This window comes from Gigantopelta aegis, chromosome 6 (assembly GCF_016097555.1).
Source record: "Gigantopelta aegis isolate Gae_Host chromosome 6, Gae_host_genome, whole genome shotgun sequence".
Lineage (NCBI taxonomy): Eukaryota > Metazoa > Mollusca > Gastropoda > Neomphalida > Peltospiridae > Gigantopelta > Gigantopelta aegis.
In genome coordinates this window covers 19,212,207-19,235,018 of record NC_054704.1, presented here as the reverse complement: position 1 = coordinate 19,235,018, position 22,812 = coordinate 19,212,207, and positions in this window count along the sequence as shown.

Sequence of the window (22,812 nt, the reverse complement as noted above, 5' to 3'; positions counted from 1 at the left end):
GACATATTATAGTGACTCTTAGAGAGAAAACCCGCTACATGTTTTTCATTAGAAGCAAGGAATCTTTTATATGCACTATCCCAAAGACAGGATAGCACATACCACGGTCTTTGATGTACCAGTCGTCACTGTAAATCGTTTATGTATTTAAGAAGAAGAACATGATTAAAACGAAAGACAATAACAAAATAAAGATACTGCTGCTGTTGGTACTTACCCCCCCCCCCCCCCCCACACACACACACACACACACAATCCCCCTTGGTATGTTCCAGTATTCAGTGGCGCGAAATAATTATTTTAAAATATGTAGTTAAATATTTAAAGGGACGGTAGCTCAAAATTTAGGTGGTCAACATATGCTGGTACGCAGCATGATATTTTATCATATAATATAATGTGCATAAACAAGTCTTATTATGTTTGTCATATTTTTAAAATCACAAAATTATTTACAGTAAGGTAAATGGTGGTGTAAAAACCCAAAGGTTATCTCATGAACGGTTAATATCTACAAATGACTGATGCTACCATTTGCTTCGAATGTCATGTGTTAGACTACCTATCCCTAGCTAGTTTACGTGTTTTACGTTGTATTAACTGAATATCTCGCAATGTATAGGCCTACAGGTACCACAAACTTAAAGATAATTTTTGTCACTAAATGTATGTTGGAATAAATCGAGAAAGCACAATTATTTAGTTCCTGGTATATTACTATTTATGTTTATGTTTTCGTTTAAGTCCTATCATCGTCATCTGGTATATCCGGACAGGTTTTAGTACACATAATAAGTGTCATGGCCGTGGAGATACTGTATTAAGATGTTACCTGTTTGTCACAATCAACAAAATAATAAGTCTTGAATGTGTTAAAAATAGTTGGGCGTTTCTTTACTATATTAAGGAATACTAATGGCGATTTAACATGACAAATGACAGTCGACAACAACTTATTAATATGTATTCTTATAAATGAGATATTGTTTTAAATCATTGCTTGCACTGTAAGATACTAATAAATAAAATATTTATTTATATGTATTGCTGTCAAATAATGTAATTTGTTTCCATTAACTGAACGAGTAACGAGTCACTTTATTCACAACTGAAAATAATTGGTTATTCATGCAAGATGAAATAAATGTTACTATTTATATATTTATTTATTAATAAAGTAGGCATCATCTGTCTCTCCTGGGTAGATTTTCAGGTTTTAAGAGCAGTAGTGAGGATGATACAGAAAAACCGGCCTCGGTGGTGTCGTGTTTAAGCCATCAGACATAAGGCTGGTAGGTACAGGGTTCGCAGCCCGGTACCGGCTCCCACCCAGAGTGAGTTTTAACGACTCAATGGGTAGGTGTAAGGCCACTACACCCTCTTCTCTCTCACTAACCATTAACCACTAACATCCAGGCACGGCGGAAGCAAGTAGAAATTGGATGGGGGAGGGGGGTAACAGATCGAGGGTGCAAAGCAAACTTGCTTGGGGGTTCAGGAAATGCTCCCTCGTAACATTTTGAAAAATGCATTCTACAAGTAAAATTCATCTCTGCCTTAAGATTTACTACTAATAATATTTTTTTATTTAGAATAATTGGGGGGGGGGGGGGGGGGGGGGGGGGGGGGCTAGAGCCCAGATAGCTGAGGTGTGTGGCTCAGGACAGCGTGTTTGAACCTTAATTGGATATAAGCACGAAAATAATTTGAAATGAAATGAAATGATACAGAAAAAAAAGAGTCGAGCTTTATTCTTCTATTCAAGTCAGAGGTCCTAGTTATTAGGTTGTGTAAAACATACTCCTCACAAAACATTAAACATCTTCCCAACTGTATGTCGACTTTTCTTAACAATAAGGTTACAATTTGTAATCGCCAAAGAAAGATTTGAAAAGGCATTTCAGTATTTATTTATTTTTTAATTATTATTATTATATTTTTTTATTTTTTTTTAATGGAGAACTATTTTTAAAACCGGACTGTGTCAGAGACTATACCCAGGCTGGACATGCCTGCAGGCGCATGTGCAGGGAGTAGACGGTTTTGGTGGGTCGAATCCTCCTCCTGCTCAAAATTTTTTTCTCTTTTTATCAAAATGTTTTCCGGGGGGAGCATCACTCGACCTCCCCCAAAAACCTCGCCACAGTCTAGACCCTTACCTGTTACAATTGCTGCACACGATGCGGCCATGGAACTTGAATGGATATAGGCTGTATCCCCCCCTGAGAATCTCACTTTTTTTTACTCCAGAAAATAGCATACACATCCCAGGGTTTCATTTGTATAGTGTTTCATTTGTTTATAAAAAGTAGTGCCCCCCCCCCCACCCCCTTGGATTTTGATCAGGGCACGGCCCTGGTGATAAATCGGTTTGGATTTGGACTTGGTGCGACACGGTAAATGGATATGCGTTGACTAAAACAGCGAATCTCAACAATGACAATGCATATTTCTAAGTTGTATTGTATCAAAGAAGGAAGTCCTGTCCTGGACAGAGGAGCCGGCCAAGGCCGATACCTGCGCCCATGGCAGGCGTGTGCTAAAACCGCTTGCTCTGAATGTGCACGTTAAACCTTAGGACTTGACCTGACCTAAGAAGGAAGTTCAGTGTCAAAGTTCAAGATACACCATGAAATATTTACGAAGTAAAAACAGCTGCGGCTCTGATTGGTAGTAATATGTGATATTGATTATTTGTGCAAATACTATCATCAATTGCCAATAATTCACTTTTATCTATTATGCAGTATATACAAGAGGTTGAAACCAGTGCAGGATATTCACCAAAATGGAACTGGGATTTTCAGCAAAAACGAGGGTTGCTAATAAAAACATGAATCAAATTCCTTAAATGATAGGTGACCCCCCCCCCCCCCCTCCCCCCTATCTTTTTATTGATTTACTGCCTGGGTGTGTTGATACGCTGCTTATATCAGCTTTATTAATAAACGTTATCAGCAACTGGAAATGATTTGGTAAAGTGGAACCTATAACACTTCCAGTTCACCTCCATCACTGTGCGAGAGTGGCCTTTTTTCACGTACCTCACTGTAGAGTTCAAGTATAATAGTGTAATGTTTGTTTTGTTTGACAACACCACTAGAACACACTGATTAATTAATCATCGTCTGTTCGATGTTAAATTAAATGTGAAAGATGCATATCTGGGGAAATATCAACCTTACACTGTTTTACGACATAGATTGAAAGATATGTTGTTATTTTTAATTAATAAACTGATCAAATTTCACATCAGTTTGGATGCACCTACAACAACAATGAAACTGTCTCTTTATCAAACATTGTGATACGTTGGGGATCTCGTTCAACCAATCACCGTGCATCGTCAGCTAGTGTACGTGACGTGTTTGAAAGAAAGAAGTGTTTTATATAACGACGCACTCAACACATTTTATTTACGGTTATATGGCGTCAGACATATGGTTAAGGACCACACAGATTTTGAGAGGAAACTCGCTGTCGCCACTACATGGGCTACTCTTCCGATTAGCAGCAAGGGATCTTTTATCTGCGCTTCCCACAGGCAGGATAGCACAAACCATGGCCTTTGTTGAACCAGTTATGGATCACTGGTCGGCGCAAGTGGTTTACACCTACCCATTGAGCCTTGCGGAGCACTCACTCAGGGTTTGGAGTCGGTATCTGGATTAAAAATCCCATTCCTCGACTGGGATACGAACCCAGTACCTACCAGTGTATAGACCGATGGCCTGCCACGATGCCACCGAGGACGGTATGACGTGTTTGAAGACTCGCGATTAAAGGCGTATCTTACAATACATGTATTTAACAAAGTAAATTTTATAGAACATGGGCTTGTAATACTAATGAAACTTCTGGCGACGTCAGAGGTTGTGTCCATGACAAACGTACTTGAATAGCTCTCTCAAGGAAGTTTGCCAAAGGTATCACACCAACATAATACATACTGACCTTTTCACGTGCAGTCATATTATTATTAGTAACGTATTCAAGAGGAAAAGCGCTCGCAAATAATTTTCCATCGTATTGGTTACTATCACATTAATTTAATGTCCAAAGACGTGTTGACAATATGCAACATGTAGGCTATCTTTGATAACACTATGCGTTTTGCGATCTTACATAACAAACATCATATATTTTTTAATATATTAAAGTGTTGAGAAAACATGTTATTCATTAGCGTGGAAACCACATCAAGTCTCTCAAGTATAAAACGCGTTTCTATCACACAGCCAGGTCGAGTTCCCAAGCAATTAATGACTATTAATAAACCATCGTTGCCCGTGTATGGGAATTTACTTACGTTTAGATTTTTTAATTGTGTCAAGGCATAGAAGGTTATTAAAAGGACAAGCCATGTTTTATATTTCACAAAATTATGTACGACCATGATTTTTATCAAGTCGGCCGACCTCACACCACGGGGTAAATCCTATAGCGCACCGTTTGTTTTTCTATGCCTGACATTGTTTTTTCACTCGTTAATTTTTATCAAAATGGAAGGTAAAATAAATTAATATTAATGTCCACACGAAATATTTGTCAGGGTTTGCTTTTGTGCATTTGTGGGGAGGCGGGACTGTTTTCATATACATGTATGTAAAAATGTGGCCTTTATTATACACGTTAATAATCAGTTTGTTTAGACATCAGTATACTGTTCTGTTTGCCAACCAGTATATCACAACTGGTCAAAGGCCGTGGTATGTGCTTTCTTGTCTGTGGGAAAGTGCATGTAACATATCCCTTGCTGCTTTAGGAACAATGTAGCATGTTTCCTCTGATGACTACGTGTCACAATTACCAAATGTTTGACATCCAATAGATGATGATTAATTAATCAATGTGCTCTAGTGGTGTCGTTAAACAAATACGAACAAACAAACTGTTCTGTTTTTATACATTATGCATTCTGTTTTGGTACATAAATAATGTTAATTAACCAAAGTTCTTCAAAAACTCAAAATTTAGCTATAAACGGCAAAGACGTTTACATAAACAATCGAAAAGTAAGTACTCGTAAATATAATTTAATTATGCATTATCTACCCCGTACTACATTCCTCTTTATTTACCAGAAACGGTATAGATAATGCATAATTAGGATACATTTACTAGTACTTACTTTCCAAGGTGACGGAATTTAATCCTCTTCATCATACTGCTAGTTTACCCATATGGTTGCTAGCCCTAAACCACTGAAATCTGATAGAAAGTATGTAAGTACATTACATACAGTGAAGTTTGGAAGTATACAGCACTGTTATGTTAATGTGCAGAGAAGATGACACATGATACTGTGGCAGCAGGAATGGTTCATGAATATTCAAACTGTTAAAGTATTAAAAAGATTAAAATAAAAACAGTTTATGTTGAGCTCTGTGGTCTGAGCCATTAAATGGGCGATCTCGTAATTAAAGCAGTTACTCCATCAAGTCTCGTGTTATTGCCACTAAAAGATCGTGTTTCCTATTTTATTACTAGTACTAGTATATTATTTAGGAACAGCTTATCCATCTCCGAATGTCAACGAGTACAACAGTGACCGCCCTCGGAACTCCTTGGTCGATTCCACGAATCATACCTCGAAAGTTCGACAGTCAGTACCTTGTTGGCGTCTTGGTAAATCTAAACTCTTGTCGATTCTGGTTTAGCGAGACTAACTTTTAAAGATATTCAATTAACATTCAGTTGTAAACATTGCCATTACCTTCAAACTATTATTTTAACATATGTATTCTTTATTATTTTAAAGTAAGGCTAAGTTGCATAACTGAAGAAAGTAAATGTAGGCCTAGACTTCGATATTACTGCAATAGTGTGCAGTTAATTATTTGTGTGTAACGCGATATTTTATATTCACTTTCCCACAAACAAAACAGTACATAGTATGTCTTTGACATACTAGTATGTCTTTGACATCCTAGTTGAGAAGCATTGGTTGGAATAGGGAATTTGTTTTATTTTTAAAATGATTTATTGTCCCCAGATCACTAGCAATGTCAAGGTTGGGGTAGGGAAAAACTGATGCTGGTCCACTAAGAATATAAAAACTAAGAACAATTAGAAAAGCTATCGGATTTTTAAAAATATTAATACATAGTGTATATAATATTATATTATATAATAATAAAAAACCCACACAATTCTTTATGTAACAAAATATATTATTTTTTTAAAGTAGAAAGGCTGTTCGCTAATTTATTTGTCCCATTTAAGATATAAAAGTCACTGTATAGAAAAGTACAAAGTCATTTTAATTGTAAGCACCATTTATCTAGTGTCATAGCACAAAACCAAGAGCTTTATTTAGCGACATCACTCCACCCAAATACTATAGTAAATACACGTACAATTTACGACAGGATTACATCGCATTCGCCGACAATATTTATTGTTTCTTGTTTTTAGCTCCGTCACACATTATGTGTGATAATCGTGTCACAAAAAGCGTTACGCCGTGGACATTAGAGTGTCATGTGACTTTAACAAATGCACACTAGCAATATAGCTGAATGTTTATTATAGTACTGTTACCAGGGCCGTACTCAGCCTAAAATAAGTAGGGCGCACGAGGAAAAAAGGCATAATGGTAGAGGGTTTTCTCTAGTTTGGTTAACGGGGCACAAAACTAACAAAATAACTAAATAAAAACACACATTCAAATAAATAAATAAATAAATAAATAAATAAATAAAATAAATAAACAAATAAACAAACAAACACATGTAAATAAATAAATAAATAAATGTGTTCACGTGTACCAACTGCAGTTCTGTACCTGGAAGAAGTTTTAATATGATCTTTTGCTAAAACAATTATTTTAAATATTTTATTTTTTTAAATATATATTTATTATCTTCTTCTTCTTTTTTCTTTTTTTGTCTCTTTGTATCCCATAATGTTAGCCAATTACAGAAGGTATAAGGCGGGATTTAACTTAGTCGGTTGAGTGCTCGCTTGAGGTGCTTGCGTCGCAGGATCGAACCACCTCGGTGAATCCATTCAACTTATTGAGGGTTTTCTCGTTCGAACCAGTGCACCACATTATGGTCAACGGTCGTGGTATGTGCTTTCCTGTCTGTGGGGAAGTGCATATAAAATATTCCTTGCTGCATTAAGAAAAATGTAGCGGGTTTCCTCTGATGACTACGACGTCGAGTCAGAATTACCAAATGTTTGACATCCAATAGCCGATGATTAATGTGCTCTAGTGGTGTCGTTAAACAAAACAAACTTTCTATTTTTTTACAGAAGGTATCTAAAAACCAGTGAATGAAAACGCTGCTGTACAGTGATAAAATGAACACACAAAAACCCTCACAAACGACAAATCAAAGATCTGAAAGAACATAAAAGCACAAGGCTCGTTAATTCTACCACGACATCAGAAATATGATACGCAAGTGACAATATGTAAATACCATCTAAAGGTTTGGGAGTGCTACGGAATTAATTATTTCGGTGTTCACGCCTTATCACAAGTGCCTCCAGTTAATGTTCATTTCCGTGGTGACGGCGGGCCCGCTAATGATGTCCGTATATTACCACAAATCAACAGATAAACGAGATTTCGGCTAATTAACTCCCAGGCATATGTCCGAGAGAAACGATTTGCCTTCGTGTTTCTTTCGTTTGTCAGAATGAGAAGTTTATGTCTAATGACATTTCAGTTTTATGTCTCCAGCCCGTGTCGAGTGGAGAGAGTGGTAACACGCACGCATATAAGGAATAAGGAATAAAAAGTCTCTTGGACTTGGACTTGCACTGATGTCACTTCTAAATGTGATGGTTACATTAGTTAAAACTTTTGGTAATTCGACTACCAGTATTTATTTTGCGTATTAGTTTATATTATTTGACACATTTTCATGTGAAATTGTTTTTAAGTGCTCATATACCACGAAGGTTTCGAACACGCTTGTCGCGGGCTTAAAACCTCTGAAATCGCCAGTGACTAAGTCCAGGCCAGTAAGGGGGAGGTAAGTTTGAGGTGGGCGAAATTTAGAATAAAAATTTAGAACTTAGGTCAAAGACCTAAGACCAAAAGTAGCTGACTCACTCACACTACTCATGGCTGAAAAAAAAAGGCTTAAGTCCAAATATAAAATTTAAAAAGCTTGGCCGAAATGGTTTTAAGGTGACTTGAGCAATTTAGACGGGCTGCCAAAATAAAGTGCGTCGAACGGTTTGCAAAAACATAAACATAAAATTCTGAACACCGGCCAAAAAATTCAAAGTCCGACTAAGCCCTTACCTGGAGGCGAAAGTTCTTGGAGAGGTTGGCCGCAGAACTAAAAATGTTCAAAAAATTTGGAAACGGGTTTCTAAAAAATATTTTATTAGTATAATAGATTCTTTTGTTCATTCTTTCAATGATATACATGCTGGATTTGTTTTACTCCATATACAAATATTTCATTTATTAAATTTTATTCACAATTTTTATATTTAGAAGAAAAAACAACGTTTATTCATTCTTACTATATTTGGATATCAATGTCCCAAACTGCAAAACAATTTTAAAAAAAAAATTAATTGATAACTTTGGAGTAGAAAAGGTTATTGTCTCCCTCCCTGTATTGTCATAACATCTGCAGAAGTAATCTTAATATTGAAGAAACACAATATGAACTTAAATCTTAAATGTCAGCGGTTAAAATAATTTTTAATATTAAAATTATTTCAAAATGGTTAACTGTTAATGTAACATAGTAAGTATAGAACAAAATGAAATTACAAACTTGACAACGAGTTTTTTCAAATTAATAATATTATATTAAAATTTATTAATATCTTGACTAGAAAAGGACAGTTTCAACTAAAAAGCATTACAATGAAAATGTACATTAAACTCGCCACATACTGCTATTATTGTTTATTTAAATATTTATATTGTGAATAACAAAACGCAAGTTATAATCTATCCATATCATAATTATGTAATTAAATAAGATTATAACAATAATAATATTAATATAAATATTAATATTAATATTAATATAATATAAATGTAAGCAACCTCACTATCCAGTTATAACAATATTATAAATGTAGTGCTGTATATATTTTTCAATTTATAAAACAAATTGTTTATAAGCTTAAAGCTATTTTTAATCTTCCTTTTATTTTGTATTTATTAAAAATCGTTGTTTGTGTTTTTAAACATTATATATACATGCATATATACATGAATATATAATAGACCAGTTAAAATGAAAAACATTTGCTTATGTTACTGCGACTTTAGCAGTTTATAGGCACAATTCTTTAGGAGTATCCTGAGTTTGTAGATATTTTAAAAGGTTTTGGGTAAATCAAATATTTTTACATTATTAAAATTACAATTTATTTTTTTCCTGTTTGGAACATGAATATATCTATAGGCATCATAATGTTTTCCAGTATGTCAATATCGATTTTCTTTCCCAAAATAATTTCAGACGTACAAATTTATTATTTTTCTAACTAAACGGCCAAAGGCCATTTCTAATGTATTTCTATTTGCTTTATAAGATACTACCTAGTGATATTTTTAAAAACAGGAAAAGGCAGGATCTGTTGGTTTTTGTTGAGAGAAACAAATGGAAGTCTTATTAATGATGAAAACTCTGGATAGTACCTTTAAAAATTTACCTTTTTGTATCCATGATATTGCGTAATATTGCATAAACAATAAGCTGTGTTTAGTCCTATTCATAAACGTACAAAATGGGGTGGAGGGCAGGTGGAGCAAATCCTCAACTTCGTGCAAAAACAATAGAGACATTCCGACAAAATAGGTTTGTCTGACACCTTTTCACACTGTATTGCCATCATTATTCTACCCACAACATATGAATAAATGTTGTATTCAGATTCGGGCATTATTGTTTAATTCATGCTAAAAACCAGCCCGCCCCTCTACAAACATGGGATCCCGTACGCCTATGGTCCTACACACTCATACATACATTAGTGTTCACCTGCATCAACGTATACGGACTGGGAGAGTCTAATGATACTCGTAAAGATGTCTGTTACAACTGGAATCTGACGCCTGGACCTCGTTAGCGAGCCTTATCGACAGGGGAGGTAAATCATGCTTAAATTCCTGCAGATAGCGTGGAGCGCTATCACGCTTGCTCTCCATAACAACCGATCGGAGATTATTTTTGAGATTTTTGCCGAGGTCACGCCAATGAGCTGTTGATGTGTCTTGAAAACTGCAGTGATAAACAGTGATAAAACGATGTCTTACAAGCATTCCATGAGTATGTTTTAATTATGAGATTACGGAGGCAATGCGATATATAATTTTTCTCCCCATATAGAATTCACCATTTTGTAATGGCTTCGCCTGAAATCAGGGTTGTTGTAGGTTCATCATCGTCGTCTGTTAAGCACCAAAGGAGAAGAGACAAATTGCATTCCAACACAATATATTAGCTTTACCTAACGTATAAAGAAGGGAGGGAAGAAAGGAAGGAAGGAAAGAAGGAAAAAAGGAAGAAACAAGGAAAGTAAAACAAAAAAGAAAGAAACATAGAAAGAAAGGGGGGGGGGGGAGAAAAGGAACCGTTCAACAATTGCGTAAACATTATCAAGCAACTTCTTATATATATATATAGTATATATATAATTCAGTCCTTAAATCATATCAAATAAATAATTGAATTCAATACACACTCATCACAAAATGTGTCGGCAAAGCTACTTTTCTTTCTTACACAAGCTTTCGGACAAATCAAACATATTCCAAAAACGTAGATTATAATTTATCAATTTTGAGTATGCTATTTTCATTCCTAATTCTATGAGTAGTTAGCGGCTCGTTGGCAATGCTTTGATTGAATTTCCGTGTACGTTAGCACAGCGGCAAAGAGTCATTAACTGCAGCCATCGAAGTACTCCTTTGGATTCACTTCACTTGGATCTTTAAGAAGAAAATTTATTGGAAATGTCGAAAATAATTGAAGAATCTTTGGCGCCATTTCTTACACGAGCAGACGATAGCATCTCAACACTATCAAACGATACAGCGTCTTCAATTAAACGCTTTCTCCTCTCTTCCATGGCGAATGGAAGAGACGGACTGAGAGATTGACTATGTTTCATTTTGAAACGTGAAACACTGTCAGTCGTTGGATATCAAAGCATTTCTGTTCAGATAAATTGCTTTTAGGATTTATTCTGTGTAATGTTTTTCGTTTTATTTTGAGTAATGATTTTGGTTATGTCAAAAAATATGGATCGTTGCATGTCTAACCCGTGCAGGTCACATAGCAATATATTTTCAAAGAATGGTATTACACTTGTGGACAGGAGATGATTTTTCGTTGACAATATTTGACAAATAAGATTCATTAAACAAAATAATATCAATTTAATTCTCTAAAAGCAGCAATATTGATTCACTGTATTATAGCACCATTTACGAATGCAAGATACAAATACACCTACATTTTTAATAAACGTGCGTGTTATCGAAGTTATTATTCATCTTGTACAACTCATATTTTCAATATTTCGAAACAAAACAGTGAAAAAATGTTCTGCTAATATAATTGAGTGCTGAAATGAATTTTTGTTTTGAATTTTTTTTTTTATAAGACAGATTTGCTAGTATAGGCAAGGATAGCCTGCGAAGATAAATATATCTACTCGATATAGTTAAATATTTGTTTTTAATACTCAAGAATGCAGTTTTAAAGCATACCTGTTGTATACTACAAATCATTAGCACTGCTAATAGCAGCTCTTATCTAGTAAGATGTTAAAGTTAATTATTGTATATCGACACCACTAGAGCATATTGATTTATTAATTATCGGCTTTTGGATGTCACACATTTGGTAATTCTGACGCATAATTTTCAGAGGAAACCTGCTACAGTTTTCCATTAGCAGTAACGTAAGGGATTATTTATATACACTTTTCTACAGACAAAACAGCACATACCACGTCCGTTTATATATCAGTCGTGGGACGCTGGTTAGTTTTGCATAAACCCAGTTAGATATGGGTCCACCTAGGGGTTTCGATCTTACGACTGAAGAACCTCAGACGAGCGATAGTCCGACTGAGCTGGATCAGGCCCTTGCAGATCCAATCATCTTTCATATTTGCCTAATTTTGTCACAATGAAACGAAAATGCTCCAAAATGGATAACGTTTATTCATATTTCAATCAATCGATCAATCGATCAATAAATCAACCATTTGACGTGTGTTTACATCCTCTGAGGGTTCAAGCATGTCTGTCTGAAGTACATTCTCCGAATTTATAGGCGGGTGTGTCCTAAACAGCGGGGTAATATTATTCATATTCGCATTACTAGCAAACGGGGGACGGGACGTAGCCCAGTGGTAAAGCGCTCGCCTGATGTGTGGTCGGTCTAGGATCCATCCCTGTCAGTTGGCCCCTTGAGCTATTTCTCTTTCCAGCCAGTAGACCACGACTGGTATATCAAAGGTCGTAGTATGTACTATCCTGTCTGTGGGTAAGTGCATATAAAAGTTTTTGTTGCTAATAGACAAATATAGCATATATCCTTTAATTACGTGTCACAGTGACCAAATGTTTGACCAATAATTAATTTCAATAAACCAATGTGCTCTAGTCCTAGTGGTGTCTTTAAGAAAACACTCTTTAACGTGTTCCCACACACAGGATAGCACATACAACGGCATTTGATATAGCAATTATGAATCCCTCGTTTTAAAAAATTTCCTGAATTTAGAAACCTAATGCATGGAAAATAATCCCTTTTAAGAGAGTGTGATTTTAATTTGTATCAAATGTGTTGTTTTTGTTTTTATTCTCACGCATTTAATAAAACAAGTAAAAGAAAAAATAACATTGAAAATATTATCTCTGCATATCATTTTCAGTTACCACGTGTAAGCACAACCTAGTTTAGGCTACATCACAAGCTTATCGGTTAGAATTAATGCAAACAGATTTCTGAAAAAATAAACACCAACGAACTGTAAATAAGCAATTCCGTACACGAAGGGAAAATAATCTGATAGATTTGAAAATAAGCAGATCTGAGGTCGGGCAAGTGTTTGAACTATATCGTAAATGGAATTAAATCTGCTGTAATTCAAGAATGCACTTTTCGATGGCATAGTTATTCAGCCTAATTTAACAATGGAAGACAAAAAATTAATATGCATTGCTAGTCTTTGGTCGATTACCAGTACAGGTCTACGTTTCTTTAAGAAAGTATAGTTTTCATTAACAAAATATATGACCTGTAAATATGTGGACGAAACTTTTAAAACTTGATTATTTATTTATTTATTTATTTATTTATTTATCCAGTATTTAAAGGGACTATTCTCATGTTTCTTATATAACAACTAAAATTATTTACTAAATACAAATTCCTGTTTAGACTACTCAATGAGGGTTCTTTTTTTTCTTCTTTTTTATTATTATTTTTTTTTTAATCGTCCTACTCATTATAATTAGATCAAACTGAATTTTGATCTTCTATAAGTTCGTACGTACGAAAAAAAAGTATTAAGAGATAGAATGATGTTTAATCTAGTGCAAACACTAGGACGACCAGAAACACATTTAATATACAGCCACTGATATGTTATGCAGAAAAATATATTTAATAATTACAGTCGTTAAAAAGTCTCTGTTAGTCGGCAATTGATAACTTTAATGGCATTATTTATTTTTAGTGAGACAGATGCAATATCTTGTTCGGCTGGTAGTTTTTAGGCTAGACTTCCACATATATTGGGGCGGGACGTAGCCCGTGGTAAAGTGTTCGCTCGATGCGCTGTCGGTGGGCCCCATTGTGCTATTTCTCGTTCCAGCCAGTGCACCACGACTGGTATCCCAAATGCCATGGTATGTACTACTCTGTCTGTGGGATGGTGCATTTAAAAGATCCCTTGTTGCTAATCAAAAAGAGTAGCCCATGAAGTGGCGACAGGGGGTTTCCTCTCTCAATATCCGTGTGGTCCTTAACCATATGTCTGACGCCATATAACCGTAAATATAATGTGTTGAGTGCGTCGTTAAATAAAACATTTCTTTCTTTCTTTCCACATATATGAGATGCATGTTTAGTGTTCTTCGAGAAACTTATAATGTTCTCTTCAGAAGTTGCACCTCCTCCCACAAAACCCCACAATCGCCCCTGTAATTTCTGGAACCCCTCTCAAGTACGGATCCTTGTTTAATGTCAGATGATACTTGCACTCGTCGATCGATTCCTCGTTTATTCACTGTGTGAACGGGTCCAAATGTAAATTTTCCATCGATTCCTATCACTGAAGCTATCTACTGAGATTCTAAACTTTAATCAAAGTGACAAGTATTCCATAAAATCTTGACAGCGACATTTCTTGGTGGGAATCTTGATTAAGAAGCTACAGAAACCGCGACATGCTCAAACATGGTTTGAAGTTACACCGAACAGCGGCAGACGTAAATGATTCATTTTAGAAGTTTCATTTTCATTTCGTTTATATAATACTAAAATATAATACTATTCGGTTCATCAGTAGTTGATCAGACATAAAGTTACGTCAGTCAGTTTGATTGGTCGATAAGTTATGCACGGGTACCAATGAATGATTGATTTCAACTTATTTTCGTGCTTATATCCAATTAAGGTTCAAGCACGCTGTCATGGGCACACATCTCAGCTATCTGGGCTGTCTGTCCAGGACAGTGGGTTAGTTGTTAGTTGGTTAGTGGTTAGTGAGAGAGAAGAGGGTGTAGTGGCCTTACACCTACCCATTGAGCCCTTAAGAACTCACTCTGGGTTGGAGCCGGTACCGGGCTGCGAACCCTGTACCTACCAGCCTGTAGTCCGATGGCTTAACCACTGCGCCACCAATGAATGAATGAATGTTTAACGACACCCGAGAACAAATATATATATATATCAGCCGCTGTGTGTCAAACAAGAAGTTTGTTTGTTTTGTTTAACGACACCACTAGAGCACATTGATTTATTAATCATCGGCTAGTGGATGTCAAACATATGGTAATTTTGATATATAGTATTAGAGAGGAAACCCGCTACATTTTGCCATTAGTAGCAAGGGATCTTTTAGATGCACCATCCCACAGACAGGATAGCACATACCACGACCTTTGATATGTCAGTCGCGATGCACTGGCTGGAATGAGAAATAGCCCAATGGGCCCGCCGATGGGGATCGATCCCAGACCGACCGCGCATCAAGCGAGCGCGTTACCACTGGGCTACGTCCCGCCCCCATGTGTCAAACAATGGTACAATGGGTTATTTCGCAAATAATCGCATAGTTGGTGGAGGTAGAAGAAATCCGAATTATTATTTTAATGGCTTATACAAGGTGGGGGAGGGGCCGGGACGTAGCCCAGTGGTACAGCGCTCGCTCGATGCGCGATCAGTCTGGGATTGATCCCCGTCGGTCGGCCCATTGGGCTATTTCTCGTTCTAGCCAGTGCACCACGACTGGTATATCAAAAGCCGTGGTATGTACTACCCTGTCTGTGGGATGGTGCATATAAAAGATCCCTTGCTGCTAATCGAAAAGAGTAGCCCATGAAGTGGCGACATCGGATTTCCTCTCATTATCTGTGTGGTCTATAACCATATGTTTGACGCCATATAACTGTAAATAAAATGTGTTGAGTGCGTCGTTAAATAAAACATTTCTTTCTTTTTATACAAGGTGGTTAAATAAAACAAACCTGTACTAAACTGTTATATTCTTCTCTATTCTGTTCTATTTTAACTTAAAAATATAATTTGATTTGATTAGATTTTTTGGATGATGAGGGAAGGAAGTTGGACCGACTATACCCACGTCTTCACCCTCTGGAAGAACATGGACTAGATCTAACTTAGTCTTTAACGCGCTCTCCTGTGGTACTTGGGTCGAAGGATCGAATCTCCTCCATTGACCCATTCTTTGATTGTTTTGTTTTTTTGATGTCCCAACCAGTGCTCCATGACTGGTATATCAATGGATGTGGTGTGTGTTTGTGGGAAAGTGCATATAAAAGATCCTTTGATAATAGCGGGAAAATGTAGCGGGTTTTCTCTGTAATATTTCACAATGTTTGACTCAGTGACCGATAGTTTGTTTGTTTTGGGGTTTTTTTTATCTTCTTTTTTTTTGTAAATGAAGCTTTAAAAAAAAAAAAAAAGCGATTGAGTTACTGCGAGCCTGAATCATCCTAACTTTATAACTTAATTATACTGTGAATACCGTGATTTACCTCACGACAAACTCACAGTGTATGTTTGATGTTTAATTAACCACTTGGTATAATGTGTCTTATTTAGAGGGCGACTCTCTCAACGCTAATTTATACGGTTAGGTGCAATGAGATAAATAACAAAACACAGTGACAAATCACGTTGGAAGTGTCCTGCTCTCTGTGAGTACAAGGAGCAGAAACAATTTTTAAAACACTGGCCTAGGTGGCTTAATGTATACGCCATCTGCCTTAAGGCTGTTAGGTACTGGGTTCGCACCTCGGTACTGGGTCCCACTCAGAGCAATCATAGTCACCCTGGTCATTTTTTACTTTAGCGAAAAGTCATTTCGTACCATAGTCATTTTGTACCAATATATAGCAAGCGAATCGACCACATCATAAAAGCAGTTGTACTGCATTTTTGCCACAAAGATGCAATGTTATTAATCTAACTGTCAAAAATAACGAAACAACTTAATGGACCAAGCATTTTTTTATTTTATATTAGACCTTATTTTCTAAATTTTGACATATTTCTTTTTTATTGTTCCAGCCAGTGCACCACGACTGGTATATCAAAGGCTGTGGTATATGCTATCCTGTCTGTGGAATGGTGCATATAAAAGATCCCTTGCTACAAATGGAAAAATGTAGCAGGTTTCCTCTCTAAGACTATATGTCAAAATTACCAAATGTTTGACATCCAATTGCCGATGATTAATAAATCAATTGCTCTAGTGGTGTCGTTAACAAAAGAAACTTTCTTTTTTTAAATTTCTTTTTTGTTAATAGTTAAAATTTGCAGGTAATCACACCCTGTCCAGGGTAGACAGCCTGGCGAGCGGAAGTGTGAATGTCTGTGTGTGTTTGTGTGTGTGTGCGTGTGTGTGTGTGCGTGTGTGTGTGCGCGTGCGTGCGTGCGTGCGTGGGTGTGGGTGTGTGCGTGCGTGGTGGGTGTGGGTGTGCGTGTGGGTGTGGGTGTGCGTGGGTGTGTATGTTTGAGGTTTTTTGCTTTAGTTTTTGCTTTTTTTTTTTTTTTATTAATGAGGGCGGGACGTAGCCCAGTGCTCACTTGATGCGTGATCGGTCTAGAATCGATCCCCATCGGTGGGCCCATTGGGTTATTTCTCGTTCTAGCCAATGCACCACGACTGACATATCAATGTTGTGGTATGTGCTCTCCTGCCTGTGGGGTGGTGCATATAAAAGATGCATTGCTACTGATAAAAAAATTTACGTTTCCCCATCTAAGATTATATGTCCAAATAACAAAAGATTTAACATCCAAGAGTCGATGATTACTAAATCAATACATGCTCTAGTGGTGTCGTTAAACAAAACAAACTAAACTTTTTAATTATTTATTTATTTATTTGACGCTCCTAGTACCAGCCATGAAGTGTACACTTCCTCGATTAAGTTGTACGTCAACGTCGTATAAAGTTCCCACGGCAGTTTTCAGGTCATTGATTGTCCGCCATGGGGTAGCGGGTGCAGCTCGAGCAGGCTCGAGCAAGTTGCTCGCGCAGCTCGGTCACGTGAGAGATCTCGTATGGTAGATGCAGAATACCTACCGGCCTGGGATCTTTCCGAGCCACTGACCGCAAAATACGTCTGCTTTAGAGTGTGTCTGAACGCCGCGTCTTACTCTTTTGAAAACCTCTGACCGCCCAACTTACGTTACAGCTCCTGGTGAGAAATTTGTCGCGATGAAAAGAAAACCGTTTTCTTTATTCTGCTGATGAATATCTGAAAAATATAAAATGTATGAAGTTGTCAACGTTATTACAACGTCAAGGAGTTTATTGCTTTATAATAATGTAAAATATAAACTGTAAACTGAATGGATGGATGGATGGATAGATGGATGAATGAATGTTTATCGACACAGCACAAAAAAATACACTGGCTACTGTGTATTAAACTAAGGTAAATGCAAAAATTAAGTGCTCAACATCAATATAAAAATTGAGAAATTAAATTAAAACAGTGTACACAGCTGTGCAAAAATATAAATATCACATACTAGTAGGTACAATTAGAATTTAGAATAAAATTCAGTATCTCGGAGAAATTTCAACAAAAGATCAGGATAAAATCAAAATGATTCCATCAAACAAACAAAAAACGAAAAACAAAAAAACCAACCTAATTTGTATTCACTTTAATTTCATGGCTACTTTCTCATCCGCACCAATCTGTCTATATCAACTTATTGTTTCAATATGTCTGTATCAGCTTACTGTTTTCATATATACGACTAGTCCATATTACATAAATAAAGTAATATACTAAAATATATTAAAGTGTGATGTAAAAGGTATTTTGTCCTACCAAATAAACCACGCATATATATTATACTATTAAAAATTAATATAAACATGACGTCATTTAAAAAGTAGGGTCTGGGACATAGAGGCAGCAAAAGAATTAAGCTTATTAGTTGGGACATAAACTCGAAATTATCCAATGATCTGAATTAGTTCAATGTTTTATTGACCTATTAATATTCAAGCATGCATTCCTTGGTAGCCGCTACTGGGAGTTAAAAGGGACAGAAATTAGATTATTAAAAAATATGAGTGTGGGGGGGGGGGGGGGGGGGGGGGGCATGTAACGTTCACGAAACTTGATATATACAACGTGGTTGGCTATTTCTTGGGAATATTTGTCTGCGTGACATTCATTGGTAAGGATATATGTTGTGACAACCAATCAGAAATATCTAAATATCATGGCGTAGCTAATTACTCTTTTAACGCCGCATTACCTCCTGAGGGGCGAAATGTGGGAAAAGCATAACATGTTTCAAATGATTATTTATGTTGATAACGATATTTCGTTGTAGCTTATAAATAGTTATACAAGTAGGACAAATATTTACACAGATAGTTAAATATATTACAGTGGCTGGCTGATTTGGGCGAGAATACCCGTCAATCTGTTTCGCGGGTTTCACATAGCAGCTGAAGATGGTGCTGAATGACATTTACCAGTGAGTTTTACCATCAAAAGAAATATTGCATTACAAGGAGAGAAATGTTTGTTTAATGACATCAGAACATATTGCTTATGAGTTGCTAGTCTGTTTGATTCGCCAGTGATTTTCTTCATTAATTAATGAAATTAGACAATAATACATGTATACACGAAAAGTCTACATTGAAGCGCAGCTTTAGTCCGCATATTAGGCCATCCACACTGAGAGAGGTTGAAGGAAGGAAATGGTTTATTTGAAGACGCATTTTATTTACGGTTATATGGCGTCGGACATATGGTTAAGGACCACAGATATTGAAGGAGGAAACCCGCTGTCACCACTTCATGGGCTACTCTTTTTCGATTAGCAGCAAGGGATCTTTTATATGCACCATCCCATAGACAGGATAGCACATACCACGGCCTTTGATGTACGAGGGAGGTTGAAGACCATAATAAGGTACCAACAAACTTTCATACTCATCAAAATTCTGGTGCTCAAGCCGTTACATGAAAGTTTGTTTTGTTTAACGACACCAATGGAGTACATTGATTAATTTAATCATCGGCTATTGGATGTCAAACATTTGGTAATTCTGACTCATCAGAAGAAGAAACACAATACATTTTTTTTATTGTAGCAAGGGATATTTTATATGCACTTTCTCACAGACAGGAAAGCACATACCACGGCCTTTGACCATTTGTGGTGCACTGATTGAAACGTTAAAGTTTGTTTTGTTTAACGACACCACTGGAGCACATTGATTAATCATCGGCTATTGGAGACAAAATCCAGTCAGTCCACTGAGGTGATACGATCCTGCGACGCAAGCACCTCAGGCGAACACTCAACCGACTGAGTTAAATCCCGCCCCTCCGTTACATGAAGACATTGTCTTGATCTTTCATACACATTATAACAACCAGAAACAAGCCAGGTATACAGAAATAAGAGAAAACCCGCTACATTGTTTCTTTAATAGCAAGGAGTCTTATATGCACCATTCCACTGACAGGGTAGCACATACCACGGTCTTTGATATACCAGTTGTGCTGCAGGACAGGACAGAATGTCATTGGCGTAGCCAGGTTTTATATTGGGGTGGGGTCAAAATTGGGAGTCGTGTTATGAGGCGAGACAAAATATAGAGATGTGGGGAATATGTGTGATTGGAGTGGGGCATGGCCCAATGTGATTTGTCCCCCTCCCCCTCCAATCGGCTATGCCAGCGTAGAATGTACACTCGGCCTTCGATTTTTCACATGGAGCATTTGCTATACGGCCTATCGCAAGTAATATTACAAACATTACAAACAAATTTTCTGCATTACATTGCGCATTTCGATAGCACTTTCAAATTCGACAGAAACGTATATTGGTAACGGATATCGGTAATGCACCGACATAATATAAGAAAATAAATATTTCGAAGACGAATTCTTTTGGCCTTATCTTGGGATTTAACTGCTAATATTTTTTTCGATTACGTAAAAACGTTTTAAATATGGACCTCTATTTTTCGACATACAGTACAGCTCATCCATGTCTTCGATATAGCAGTCGTTTAGCATTAATTAAAACTGAAAAATCTCGAACGGAACTACGAGCTCTCGCAGCTGAGGTGAATGTTCTATTTCAAAGCTAGATTTTGCTCCATGTAAATCCATGTTAACTGTCGCATACGTAATGCAGTGTCAGGTAAGCATCACGTTTCGGTGCGCTCAGTAAAGAGGAGGAAACATCAAAATTAAATATGCGATGACGACTCCAATAACCATCCATCAGGCCAGACGTAGTCCAAGCAACTCCATATACAAGTCGTAAAGCTGTCTTATCTAATAAGCCACCTGATCTAACACTGCTCCATTTTCCTCGATTTATACACGCAACATCATACTAAACATTGTTATGTGGGTCACGCGCATGGGGCGGGACTAGGGAGTATATGTTTGTTGGAGGGACTGATCACTTATTTGTTTAAAAACACATGCATTTAATGTTCAAACACAATACCTGTCCTGGACATAGATGTTGAACGAGATAGCAGGGTAGATGCAGGACTACAAAGGGGGCTGCAACTTTCAAAAGGGGAATCCTACAGTATTCCAAATTACACTATCAAGCATTGCATACATATAGACAATCTTCCCCCAAAACATGCAGTCAACCCAAGTTTTACCCCCCCCCCCCCCCTCCAACACATGCACTAAAAATAAATAAATGTATAAAAATAAATAAATGTATAATATTCTTCCGGCAAACACTGGAGGTTTGGGCCAATTCGATGTGCCGGAAGAACCTCCCCTCTAGAACCATCAAACTGGATCCGCGCCTGCTGGTTAGTGTGAGGCCGAGAGAGGATAACTTGTTGTCACCATGTAGACTTACTTTTATTATTCATTAGCATCAAAAAGTATTTTCTCCATAGAAAAGATAGCACATACCACGACCGATATGTCAGTGAAAGATAATCATGAAACAGGACTACCGATATGTATAATTATATATATATATATATATATATATATATATATATATATATATATATATATATATATATATACATGTATACCATATTATATGCTTAGAGAAATTGATGTTTTAGTTACACCTCAGCACAGTGTATTATCAGCGGCTATTTTGGTTATCGTATACAGTCGAAACTACAATGCGGCTAGCGGCCACTACTTTTTGACCAAAATTAATGGTTGAACCTTTTATAACGGCCACAAAAGACATTGGTCATTATTTTATTTGTTTTGTCCAATGGACTTGTCATGACGGTCACAAGACACATACATGTATATACATGTATTTGCCTGTCCCTGTCACAATATAAACTCATTGTTTTATTTAAGCTCCAGTACATCATTAATCGCCCCTGCGTGTGCTGTAACCACACCGTAGTGCAGGAGTGTAACATTCTCTTTGAAAATGGCCAATACAGCACAAATCCCCTTGTTTTCTTCGAGATACAATTGACATTTTGAGTAAAAGTCAGTATCTATCTGTGATATTTGTATTTTTGCACAGTTCTTTACACTGTTTTTATTTAATTCTTGAATTTTTATATTGATTGTTGATCATTACTTTATTTGTTTGCATTACTATAGTTTGACACCCAATAGCCGATGTATTTTTCATGCTGGGGTGTCGTTAAACATTCATTCATCATTAATCGTATTTAGCCTACATCTGTGTGATGTCGGTCTTTGGCAAGTCTACTTGTCATCGGTTGAAGTAAGACTAGCACCGAACTTACATATATACATCCTACTCATCAGCACAGAAATGTAGTGTATTGTAAAATGTGTGAATGCTACTAGTGAGACATGACACTAGCAGTTTGCGGCAGTCTGCCACGATGTTTATTTAGCCATTACACATTGGCAAACTTGCCGTTTTGTTAATGATTAATGATTTCTTACTTGCAACCGTTTGCGTCTCGTGGACTAATTTAATAGGTAACAGAATGCAATGGAAAGCATTGCAATCAAAGATACATGACTTTTTCAAAAGGTGAATAACAGAGTGGTTTTCAGCAAAACGTGTTCAGTTTATGCTTTGAATAACATTTTTATGTAACATTATTTATGTTTTCTCTCTTATTTTACCG